Here is a 10759-nt window from a genome sequence, read left to right as displayed (position 1 = left end):
TGCATAATTTTTAAAAAATGAGGAAATATTCCAAATACTGCTATGGAAAAATTAATGTAGAACAGGCTATATAATAGCTACGTTTTTTGTAAAAAAAAAAAAAAAAAAAAAAAGGAGAAAAATAAGAATATAATTTGTATTTGCTTGCAAGTGTATGAATAAATTTTAGAATATATGGATCTACATCTGGAGGTGATATGTATGCATATATATATATATGTGAATAATAGAAGATCAGTAGGTAGGTAGGTATGTAGATAAAGGATTGATAGATATAAACCATTTTACAGCTCATATCTTATGGTTGTTTCTCTGCTACCGTCTAATCATGGCCAAACTTCTAGTTCCAAATTCAGTCAGAACTAGAGTTGTATTATTCCAACATTCAACATGAAGAAATTCCTATAGATCTGCAACAGTAAACTGGCTATGACTGAATCCACAATTACCCAAATTCACCATATTAATACTTTGCGTGCATTTTCACCCCTTTCCTATTCTTCAAGGTTTTGTAGTAACCCAACTATTCAGTGGATGAATACAAGTTATATACCTGATACAAGAATGGAAAGGGACTTTTCACCATTACCTCCTAGTTTACTCAACAAATAATCTCTTAATGAATACTTCTATAGAATTTTAGAGTCATAAAAAATGCTTTTCAGATGCCTGCAATTATTTAAAATAAGAAAATATGGCAACTTGAACTCATGTATTTATCTGTTTCCTCTTTTACTCTACTAAAATAACAAAAGAGGAATCAGAAGCTATGAACCCACAAGGACAAAGAGAACAGGAAACGAGACAAAAACAGGAGAGGGATATCTTTCTATCTCACTTTAATATGAACAAGTTATAACTCATTTCACAAAACAGAAAATCGTAGCCTGAGACTGCAGAGGGAAAAATCAAGAAAATGTAACTTTATTCATGTCCCCAGAACCCTAGGAAAGCATCAGAATTCCAGGAAAGTTGGGTTGATAGTTTAGCAAAAACTTTGTTAGCCAAAGCCTGTGGGCCAGCGCATAGGCACTCTTAACAGTGTGTTAGAAATGCAGAATTTCAGGTCCCATCTAGACCTACCGAATTAGGCTTACACTTTAACTCCCAAGTGCTTTGTAAACCCCTTAAAATTTGAAAAGCAGTGATATAAAGAGCAGTTCAAATCCCAGAATTTCTCCCATATTCCACGGAGCCACTCAACTGCTCCCTCAACCCTAGATAAGAGGTTTTCTCCTTGATGATGTTGAACCAAAGAGGTCCCAGATTCAGGGACGCTGGCATCGCTGAAGACAGCAGTGAAACAACAAAGTACAGGCATTCTGCTCGTCTACATCATGAAGAACGAGGCCCATAGTGCCCCTATCCTGTTCAGCAATCCAAAGTCTAGCAACAGCCTCCCATTCCCAGGTAGAACATTAGAAATTTTTCTATGGGGGAAACCTACTAGCCCAAAAGAGAAGACCTACACATACTTGTACACATACAGAAGACTGACATGGGGAGAATCCCGATTAAGAGTCACCTTGTCAACACTATACTTTCAGGGATCATTTCTACAGTGCGCTACTAGAGAAGTTTCTGTGAACGTGTAGAGCACCGGAAACCATGAGCAGGAAGTGCAGCGTTCTCTCCTGAGCATGAAGCCGGCTCTTGCTGTTGCTTCACTGCAACTGCCATTGGCCATTGATGATCATTCTTCTCTTCTCTGGGAGAGTAAGAGAGAGAGGACACAGTCTGCGTGGTTCCCATTTAAAAAAAAAAAAAAAAGAGAGAGAGAGTCGCCTCATCACCTTAGCGTCCCTATAGTAAATGGAGAGTAAGGCACACAAGTCTGTTTCCAATCAGAGTGAGGGTTAGTTTTTCGGTTTTTTAAATACAATGTGCATTCTCTCAGATTAGTTTCTAGCTCAGCATCAATAATAAAAAAGAGAAATACTCCAACCCAAGCTACATGTGCAAAGATGTTTACTGAAGCATTGTTTATGATAAAAACTATATTTTTAAAAAAACCATCAGTTAAAAAAATCTGGTTTAAGAAAACTAGGTCTCTGTGAAATGGAATACTACAAAACCATTAAAAATAATGAAGTAGATCTATATGTGTTCATATGGCATAATCTCCAGGGTATGCTGAAAAGTGAAAAAAATAAGGTACAGAAGGGTAAATATGATAGACTAGCATTTCTATTTGAAACATGTATGTATGTAACACATTTCCACCTACATATGTACACAAATATATATGCTTGTACTTGGAAAGAAAACGTCAAATACATTTCTGAAAGCTGTTAACAATACCTAAATCTGGAGAAAGGAATTGTGGACTTGGGATGGGAGAAAGACTTGTGTTTTATTGCATACATCTAATTTTTTTACCATATGCTTGTATTTTCCCACTTAAAAACAAAATACTAAAAGGACAGTTTTTTAAGCAGTGTATTTTTATCTGAAGCATTAGCTACCATTAGAAATAAAATATTCCCAAATCTGTTTCCCTTACCTAAAATTATCTCCTGATAGTGAGACACATAAAATAAAAACTCAAGTCCAAAACTAAGCTTCCAATCTCGTTATCTCAACCATGACTGCCACCACCATTAAACATGTTTCAGTTCTTCTGTTTCCTAGTCTGTCCACTCTTCATCAGGTCTCTTGAGTCAGAAACCTGAAGTCATAGAAGACTCCACCTTTTCCCTCACTTCCTACTTCTAATCACCAAACCAAATGCTGTCAATTCTATCTCCTAAGTTCCTCACAAATCTATATCCAACCTACCATCTACTCTGCCTTAACTAACACAGTATTTACACCTCTCCCAGCTCACTCGAATCCTTCTTATTAACTCTCTGCATCTAGTATCTCTTGAATCTAAATTCCACACAATTTCCAGAGTGGTCTGTCAATATTCCCCAATTTGATCAGACCATTCTCCTACTTAAAACTCTTCAATAGTTATTTGTCTTCTTCAGAATAAAGTCTAAATTACTTGGCATATCACACAGTTGTGGCCTCTGCCTGCCTTATCTACCACTGTCTCCACTTTTTCTTTCCCTACCCCCTCAAGACACAAACCTACCACTCCAGTTACTTGCAGCTCCCAATTTTATCATGCCAAACTCAGGTTGTTTCCTCTATCTTTTTTTCTTTTCTTTATTTTTATTTTTTTGAGACAGGATCTTGCTCTGTCACCCAGACTGGAGTTCAGTGACTCAATCATAGCTCATTGTAGCCTCAAACTTCTGGGCTCAAGCAATCCTCCCACTACAACCTCCCAAAGTAGCTGGGACTACAGGTGCACACCACTGTGCCAGGGTAATATTTTTGTTTTGTTGTAGAGACAGGGTCTTGCTTTGTTGCCCAGGCTGGTCTGAGACTCCTGGCTTTAAGTGATTGGTCTTTCTGAAACACTTTTGCCTCCTTCTCTACCAAAGCCTCATTATTTCACTTGGTACCTCTCCACTGATTATGAACATTTTTATATTACTTCTTTTATTTTCCTATCCTCAGATCCTATTACAGTGCCAGGTACACGACTGCTCTCATTAAATATTTGTTGAATAAATGAAGCAAGTTAGACAAGCCAGCTATCATTCCAATGCAGGTAATAACTCCTCTAGCTTATCATAAGTTCCTCCTTAAAAACAACAAATCCTTATGGCTTCACATTGAAAAGAAAACGAATCTTGTCAATGCATCTTTTGATTCTTACCAATGCAAGCTGCTCTCTTAACGCATCTTAAAGATAACTGGAGTGAATAACGGTTTTACATTGTGCCTTAAAAACTGAAGCATTCATTCTACATGGAAAGGCCCACTGAGGGACTCTACTAATGAGATGTGATATGGAAAAAATGGCTCAAGTAAGAAAGTAACAGCTTTCAAACAATTCAGATTAATACGTATAAATTGCAAAAACGCTGAAGAACAGTTTATAGTTTAGGTGTGGTTTGTCCCTTAAAATTGCAACTTATAGGAGGCTGGGAGCAGTGATTCACACCTGTAATCTCAGCACTTTGGGAGGCTGAGGCAGGTGGATCATGAGGTCAGGAGTTCGAGACCAGCCTGGCCAATATGGTGAAATCCCATCTCTACTAAAAATACAAAAATTAGCTGGGTGTGGTGGCGTGCACCTGTAGTACCAGCTACTCAGGAGGCTGAGGCAGAAGAATCGCTCGAACCCAGGAGGCAGAGGTTGCAGTGAGCCTAGATCGCGCCACTGCACTCCAGCCTGGGTGACAGAGTGAGACTCCATCTTGAAAAAAAATTATAATAATAAAACATTGCAACATATAGGAAAAACTCCAATTTATTTAACCAAGGAAAGATTAGAGATAATGGTAAATAATGTTTGCTTGAACAATGGAGTCAGGAAAAAAATGTTAATTATATAAAGCCTTTGTGTGAAATATAAAACATTCAACTCTCAACTCATTTTCCTATTGCCTAAATGTCCTGTACTTTCCAAAGTATTCTCCATCACCTTGATGATATTCTTTTGTATGCAAATTTTATTTACCTGAATTATTAATGCTGCTTTTGTTTGTACCTATATCTTAATTATTCTCTCTTCATTCACCTGTCATGAGGGTTTTGATTCACATTTCAGAAAATCATGAACAAAATATTTCTTTGGGAAGTAGGGTAGTGTCACCAATGTTTTTGTACTACTAGAGGTTATTCTGTTTTTCCAATTTAAAAGAATGAGCATTTCTTCTTTTTATAAACTGTCAAACACTGAAATTAAACTTTAAACTGTACTGAATGGATAAAAGATAGATTTTAAAGTACGGATTGTATGTCAAATGAAAAATATAGTACATAGAGACTCCAGTGAGCAAGCAATTCACAATATAAAATATATGCCTTCAGGAAAAATTCCTCAGGCCAATAACAGTAAATGGCAATTAGTAATGCTCATGAGAGTATTATTTTAGTCATACAGCCAAAATCTTGATTTTTTCACTAGCATCACACTATACAGCATACAATATCTATGCTGTAAACCTGTTTGATTTAGTCAGAAGTTTTGTTGAAGCAAAAGTTGTGGATAGAAATACTCAAGGGTTGAGATTATAGCAGGACAAATTCCTCAACTTTGGTTGAAAAGGAGGCGGAAAGTTCACACGCTCAGATCTTTAAAAAAAATGTACTTGTAGTTTGCTCTGTTTCATTGTACAATAAACTAAAATGTAATTATTGAAAAGGAAGAGAAAGCAAGTCTGCCTTTTTGCAAAAGTTTCTTGGAAGTCTTTAAGGAATAACAATGTCTCACTACCTCCCACTGAAATCACAGATTCAACTGAGACATTAGGAGACCATATGCACAAACACTTTATGATTTCAAAAAGACAAGCTCATTGGGAAGAAAAAAGTTCTCTGTCTTTGATTTCTTTTAGAATGATAAAATGAAAGGGACATTAATACATATTTTAAGCCCTGTGAATTCACAATGGGGTTTTACAATAAAGAGGTAAAAACTTTTGAACTAACAAAGGTCCATCACCGTGCACTTTTTTTCCCACAAGTGCATTGTAAAGGAAGTTATGCTAGACTGAGGGACCAGCTGGCTTTTGCCACTACACCTTTGCTAACATAACACATTCTCAGACTGTATCAATCCACCCAGAATCAACCATATCATTGACTCCTCTTACACTGCTCCTCTTACTGCATAGTGCTGTTTTCAGTCCAATGCCCTGTGAAAGCATTCTCTCACTGGCTTACATCTGAGTGTCTCTTTGTACTAGCCCAAAGCCTGAAGTCAACTAACTCCATTAAGTTGATTAAAGTAGTCCTAGAGACTACCCAGGCTTTTACACTGCCCTTAGATTAAAGACAAAAAAAAAAAGGCTTCTTCTTCTGAGGATGTTTTAGTTTGGGTTGGAGAATTTGGATGAAGTGTTGAGTTCTGTGAGTTGTATATTTTGTTTTGTTGCGGGGCGGTGGGGGGTTGCTGGATTTATTTTATTTTCTCTGTAATTTTCAAAGAGGTCAACAAAAATATGAAGGCTCTTAGAAAAAGAGAGAAGGCTTTTATTACAAGTGATCTCCAATTATTCCTTTGTTCCCAAAGACAGTAATTACAGCTACTGAAACTGAAGAAGCCAACACTGTGTCCTCAGGAAGCATTTATCACGCGCCCTGGAAGAAGAGCCTTACGTAAGTAAGTATCAGTCATTTCCCTAAATTTAACTCAATGGAAACGGTTCCTCAGTCAAATTCAAAATCTAAAGGAAAAATTGAAAGGCCAAAAAATCAAATAGTCTAAGGTGTGAACTGATTATAAACCCACAAAAGAATCAAAGAAACTGAATGAGACACAGCGCAAATGAGTGTCCATTTTCTACAACACAGGTAAATGTATAGCATAGTGGTTGCAGGAGTTAAACATCCTGGTTATCTGACTAGGTTCCCCAATGATTTGACCTTGGGAAAGTTGCTTAACCTCAAAAGCTCATTTCTTATCGGTAAAAATGAGGATAATAGTATCTTCCTTGTTGGGCTATAAAGATTTTAGAGAAAAGGGGCCAGGCATGGTGGCTAATGCCTGTCATCCCAGCACTTTGGGAGGGCGAGGCGGGTGGATCACTTGAGGTCAGGAGTTTGAGATCAGCCTGGCCAACATGGTGAAACCCCGTCTCTACTAAAAATACAAAATTAGCCAGGTGGGTTGGTGCACTTGTAATCCCAGTTACTCAGGAGGCTGAGGCAGGAGAATCGCTTGAACCCAAAAGGCAGAGGTTGTTGCAGTGAGCCAATATTGTGCCACTGCACTCCAGCCTGGACAACAGAGCAAGACTCCATCTCAACAACAACAACAAAAAGACTTTAGAGAAAAGGTATCTTAAGCATTTAGCACAATATCTGTCAAATACTACACACACAATACATTTTTAAAATTATTGTTATTCTATATGAGATATTTTCTAGAGTTCAACAAAGCAAGTTTAGAAGCAGTAGATGGTATTATTTGAGACCCTATGCTAAGCCCCCAAAAGACCTGGATTTTAGTTCCACCTGAGGCATTTACTTGCTGTGTGACTGCAAGCAAGTTTCAGAGCTTCAACATCTTCATCTGTAAAATTAAGGAGTCAAACTAAATTGGGAATTTGTATATTCAAATCTCTTCTCCACAGCACCAGTCTATATGTTCAAAACTGAATTACTGCTATTTATTCCATCCCGTTTCGCATAGCCAAAAGAGAATTTTTCTTTTTCTCTCCTAAACTCACATCTCAACCTAAATTCATGACCAAAAGGCAAATTCTCCTATGGGTGAAATAATATGGATTTTCTCTGGTATTATTCTTAGCTCACTGTATCAGCATTATCAAATATTATCTTAACACCAGTCATAGGCCACAACTTTTGTTCAATCTACAATTAAAAGAAAAATTGAAAATAATTTGAGATTTACACAAGTTCCACTTCCTTTTTACAATTAATCTTGATGCATTTTTAACTCCCCATTTCAGTAAATGGTACTGTTATTCATCTAGTCCTTCAGGACAAAAACCTTGGAATTACTATTAATACCTATCTTTTATTTCATATTCCATACCGAATCCAAAAGCAAGTACTGTTGGCACCCACCTACAATATATACCCAGAATTTCACCACGTCACCTTAACATCCATACATACCTTTCTAGTCCAAGTCACTGTCATCTCTGGCATGGATTATTGCAATAACCTCCTTCCTATTGGATTGTAGCCTTTACAATTACGGAATAGCCCTCTTATCTCTAATAATGCTTCTCCCCTTAAAAATCTACATCGATATGAATAAAGCTGTAATACCTTTCTTTTGGTTAGTGTTTTTTAAGTTACCTTTTCCCACACTCTCTTACATTTAACCTTTCTGTATCCTTATATATTTGGATCCTTTGTTCTTTGTAAGCAGTATATAGTTGGGGTTTCTATTCTTATCCAGTCTTAAATGTCAGTCTTTTATATGGAATATTTAGTTCATTTACTTGTAATACAATTGCGGATATAGTGGGCTTATAACTATGACTTTACAATTTCTTTCACATTTTACATTCTGTTTCATATTCTTTTTATTTCCTTTCTTGTTTTGGATTAATCTAGTACATTTTAAAATATTTTCCTATGTTAATTTGTTATACTATCATTTTCATTGTATTTCATGGTATAGGAATATAGATTACTTAGATTACATCATATATACTTGAATTATCACATTCTAGTGTAAATTATTACTTATATCACTTTCCAATACTGCTAGAACCTTACAACACCTTACCCCTATTTAATCCTTTTTTTACTTTTTGCATTATATTGTCATGCATTTTGGTTATATATCAATTTAAGACTCCAAAAGACATTACGATTATTGTTCTATACAATCAATATTCGTTTGTATTTACCCAGATATTTTCCCTTTCTGATATTTTTCATTCCCTCTTGAATTTACATGCTTCTCTCTGAAGAGCTCCCTTTGCTATTGCTTATTATTATTATTTTTAGTACAGGACTGGTGGCAACAAATTTTCTCCATTTTTATATGTGTGAAATTGTCTTTATTTCACCTTAATTTTTCAAGTATATTTTCACCAGGTATAAAATTCCAGCTTGGCAATTATTTGCTTTCAGCATGTGAAAGATGCCATTTCGTTGCCTTCTGACTTCTATTGTTTAGTTGAGAAGTCAGATATAAGTTTTATTGATGCTCTTTTGGAATGAAGTCTTTCCCTGGCTCCAGTTAAGACTTTCTCTACTTATTTGTTTTCAGCAGTCTTACATATAAGATGCTGGGTATTGTTTTCATTGTATTTATCCTACTTGAACCTATGGATTCATGTTTTCCATCAGTTTTGGAAAATGGTTAGCTTTTAACTCTGAATATTATTTCTATTCTACTCTCTCCTCTTCTTCTTCCAGAACTTCAATTACACATTATTTTCATCACAGTCCGCATTACTCTTATCTGTTTTTTCCATTATTTTTTCTCTCTGTGCTTCTGCTTGGGTGTTTTCTATTGGCCTATTTTCCAGTTCTAAAGAAAACGTAGAGCCTCCAGATGATGCTATCTTCCATCAGAAAAGCTTTCCTCCTTCTGCTAATAGCAAGGACAGCTGTTAGGTGGATTAATCATCTCAAGCCAATCAGGAATTGTGCTGAGTTGCAGCTATGAAGAAGTTTTGGTAAAACTCAATGTACTTCTGCTTGGCCCCATTCGTAGGGCATGGCTCCCCAGGGTTTTTCATTGTAAGCTTGGTAGGATTTTGATTTCCCACATCTGAATGACTAAAGGAGATTCAGTTCTGCCCTTCAGAACTTTATCACTTAGTTCTTTAGCTTCCTGACCCACACAGCTTCAAATGTGACAAATGTCATCAAGGAACCATCTATGTGTCTGACACTCCTCAAGTCTGCAATTTTGTTACTTCAGTCCAAAAAAAAAAAAAAAGAAGAAGTCAAATCCTGTTGGTTTCTCTGCTTCTCAGGAAAGGCCTTCTGCTGCTCTGCTACAGGTCAAGCCTAGATTTTCAACCTCAAGAGGCACCCGGATTTACTAAGTATCCCAGATGAAAAGTATCTCCAGATCAATTCACCACTCCTTCTAGGGATTTTATTATCCTCACATATTTTATTTTGGGGTCTGCTCCCCAGAGCAGCCTTTGTTTCCTAAGCATCACAAGACTATGTGATATTTCACTCTACCTTTCAGAAGCTTTCAACCTAGCTGTTTAATCTCCTGTCTTGGTTCAGAGTTCAGCAGATGTCTTGTGGGAAAACCTGGCCATGTATTTGAGATCCCTCTAGTCTCAAATTTTGTCACTCCAGCTTCACATAACCACTGAAGTTTTTATTTTCCCAAGAAGTAGTCCTCAGCCTGGGCCAAGTTTTAATGCTTAGCCCATGCCCAGAATATCAAATGCTCTCAGGGGAGAAAATAGCTTCTAATCATCCATGTCCCTCTCTGAAATTGTAGTTTGTCTTGTCCTCATAGCTCCCATAGCTCTTTGTACCTTTAAAATAATACGTTTTGGAATTTATCTAGCTTTTTCTAATTGTTTTCAGCAGAAGCATTGCCCTAATGCAACCTACTACATCACGCTTAGAAGTGTAAATCTACTTAAATCTCCCAACAGGCTTTGCTGCTTCCATTCTGGCCATACCATAGGCTGTTTGCCACACAAAAGCAGGATGATCCATTTAAATCACAAATCAGGTTACATCTCTTATTATTATACTTATACTAAAATCCAAACTCCTTATTTTGCCTTACATCTCTTATTACACTTATACTAAAATCTAAACTTATTTTGCCTTTAAGGCCTTATATGTTCTTGACTTGATATCTCTCTGGCCCATTCTCCTATCTCCCTCCTTGTTGATGGTAGTCCAGAATCATTGACCTTCCTAGTATTCCTCAGGCATGCTAATTAGAAATCTGTTCTTCTCCCTTATTCCATCCCATCCCAGAATACAAGCTCTATGAGACAATGGACTCTGTCTACCTTTTTCAACCACTTTATTCTCAGCACCTAAAATAGTGCCTGGCCATATTGTAGGTGCTAGATAAGTATTTACTTAATAAATAAATGAATATAATTGAATAAAATGGAAGCTGTCTGGCTAAAATATAACTGGAGTTGTGAAGCCCTGATTAACAACCTCTCCCTTTGCAGACTATGATAGCCTAGATAATTGAGAACTGATTACATAATTTTTAAATAAAATTCTTATAGGAACTTGTTTGAAACATGTCCAAAGCCACTTGGGGTTC

The 10759-nt window shown here is 36.6% G+C and overlaps 1 non-coding gene across 1 annotated transcript; it reads left to right on the top strand.

Moving 5' to 3' along the window:
* The first annotated feature begins 1531 nt into the window (after nt 1–1531).
* On the top strand, nt 1532–1746 carry LOC129022815 (small nucleolar RNA U3). Its single transcript, XR_008496572.1, has one exon. It is a non-coding gene; the product is annotated as a small nucleolar RNA U3 (small nucleolar RNA).
* The last annotated feature ends 9013 nt before the right edge of the window (nt 1747–10759 follow it).

The sequence above is a fragment of the Pongo pygmaeus genome, chromosome 1 (genome assembly GCF_028885625.2).
Source record: "Pongo pygmaeus isolate AG05252 chromosome 1, NHGRI_mPonPyg2-v2.0_pri, whole genome shotgun sequence".
NCBI lineage: Eukaryota > Metazoa > Chordata > Mammalia > Primates > Hominidae > Pongo > Pongo pygmaeus.
This window is presented reverse-complemented; position numbering and strand designations above follow the sequence as displayed.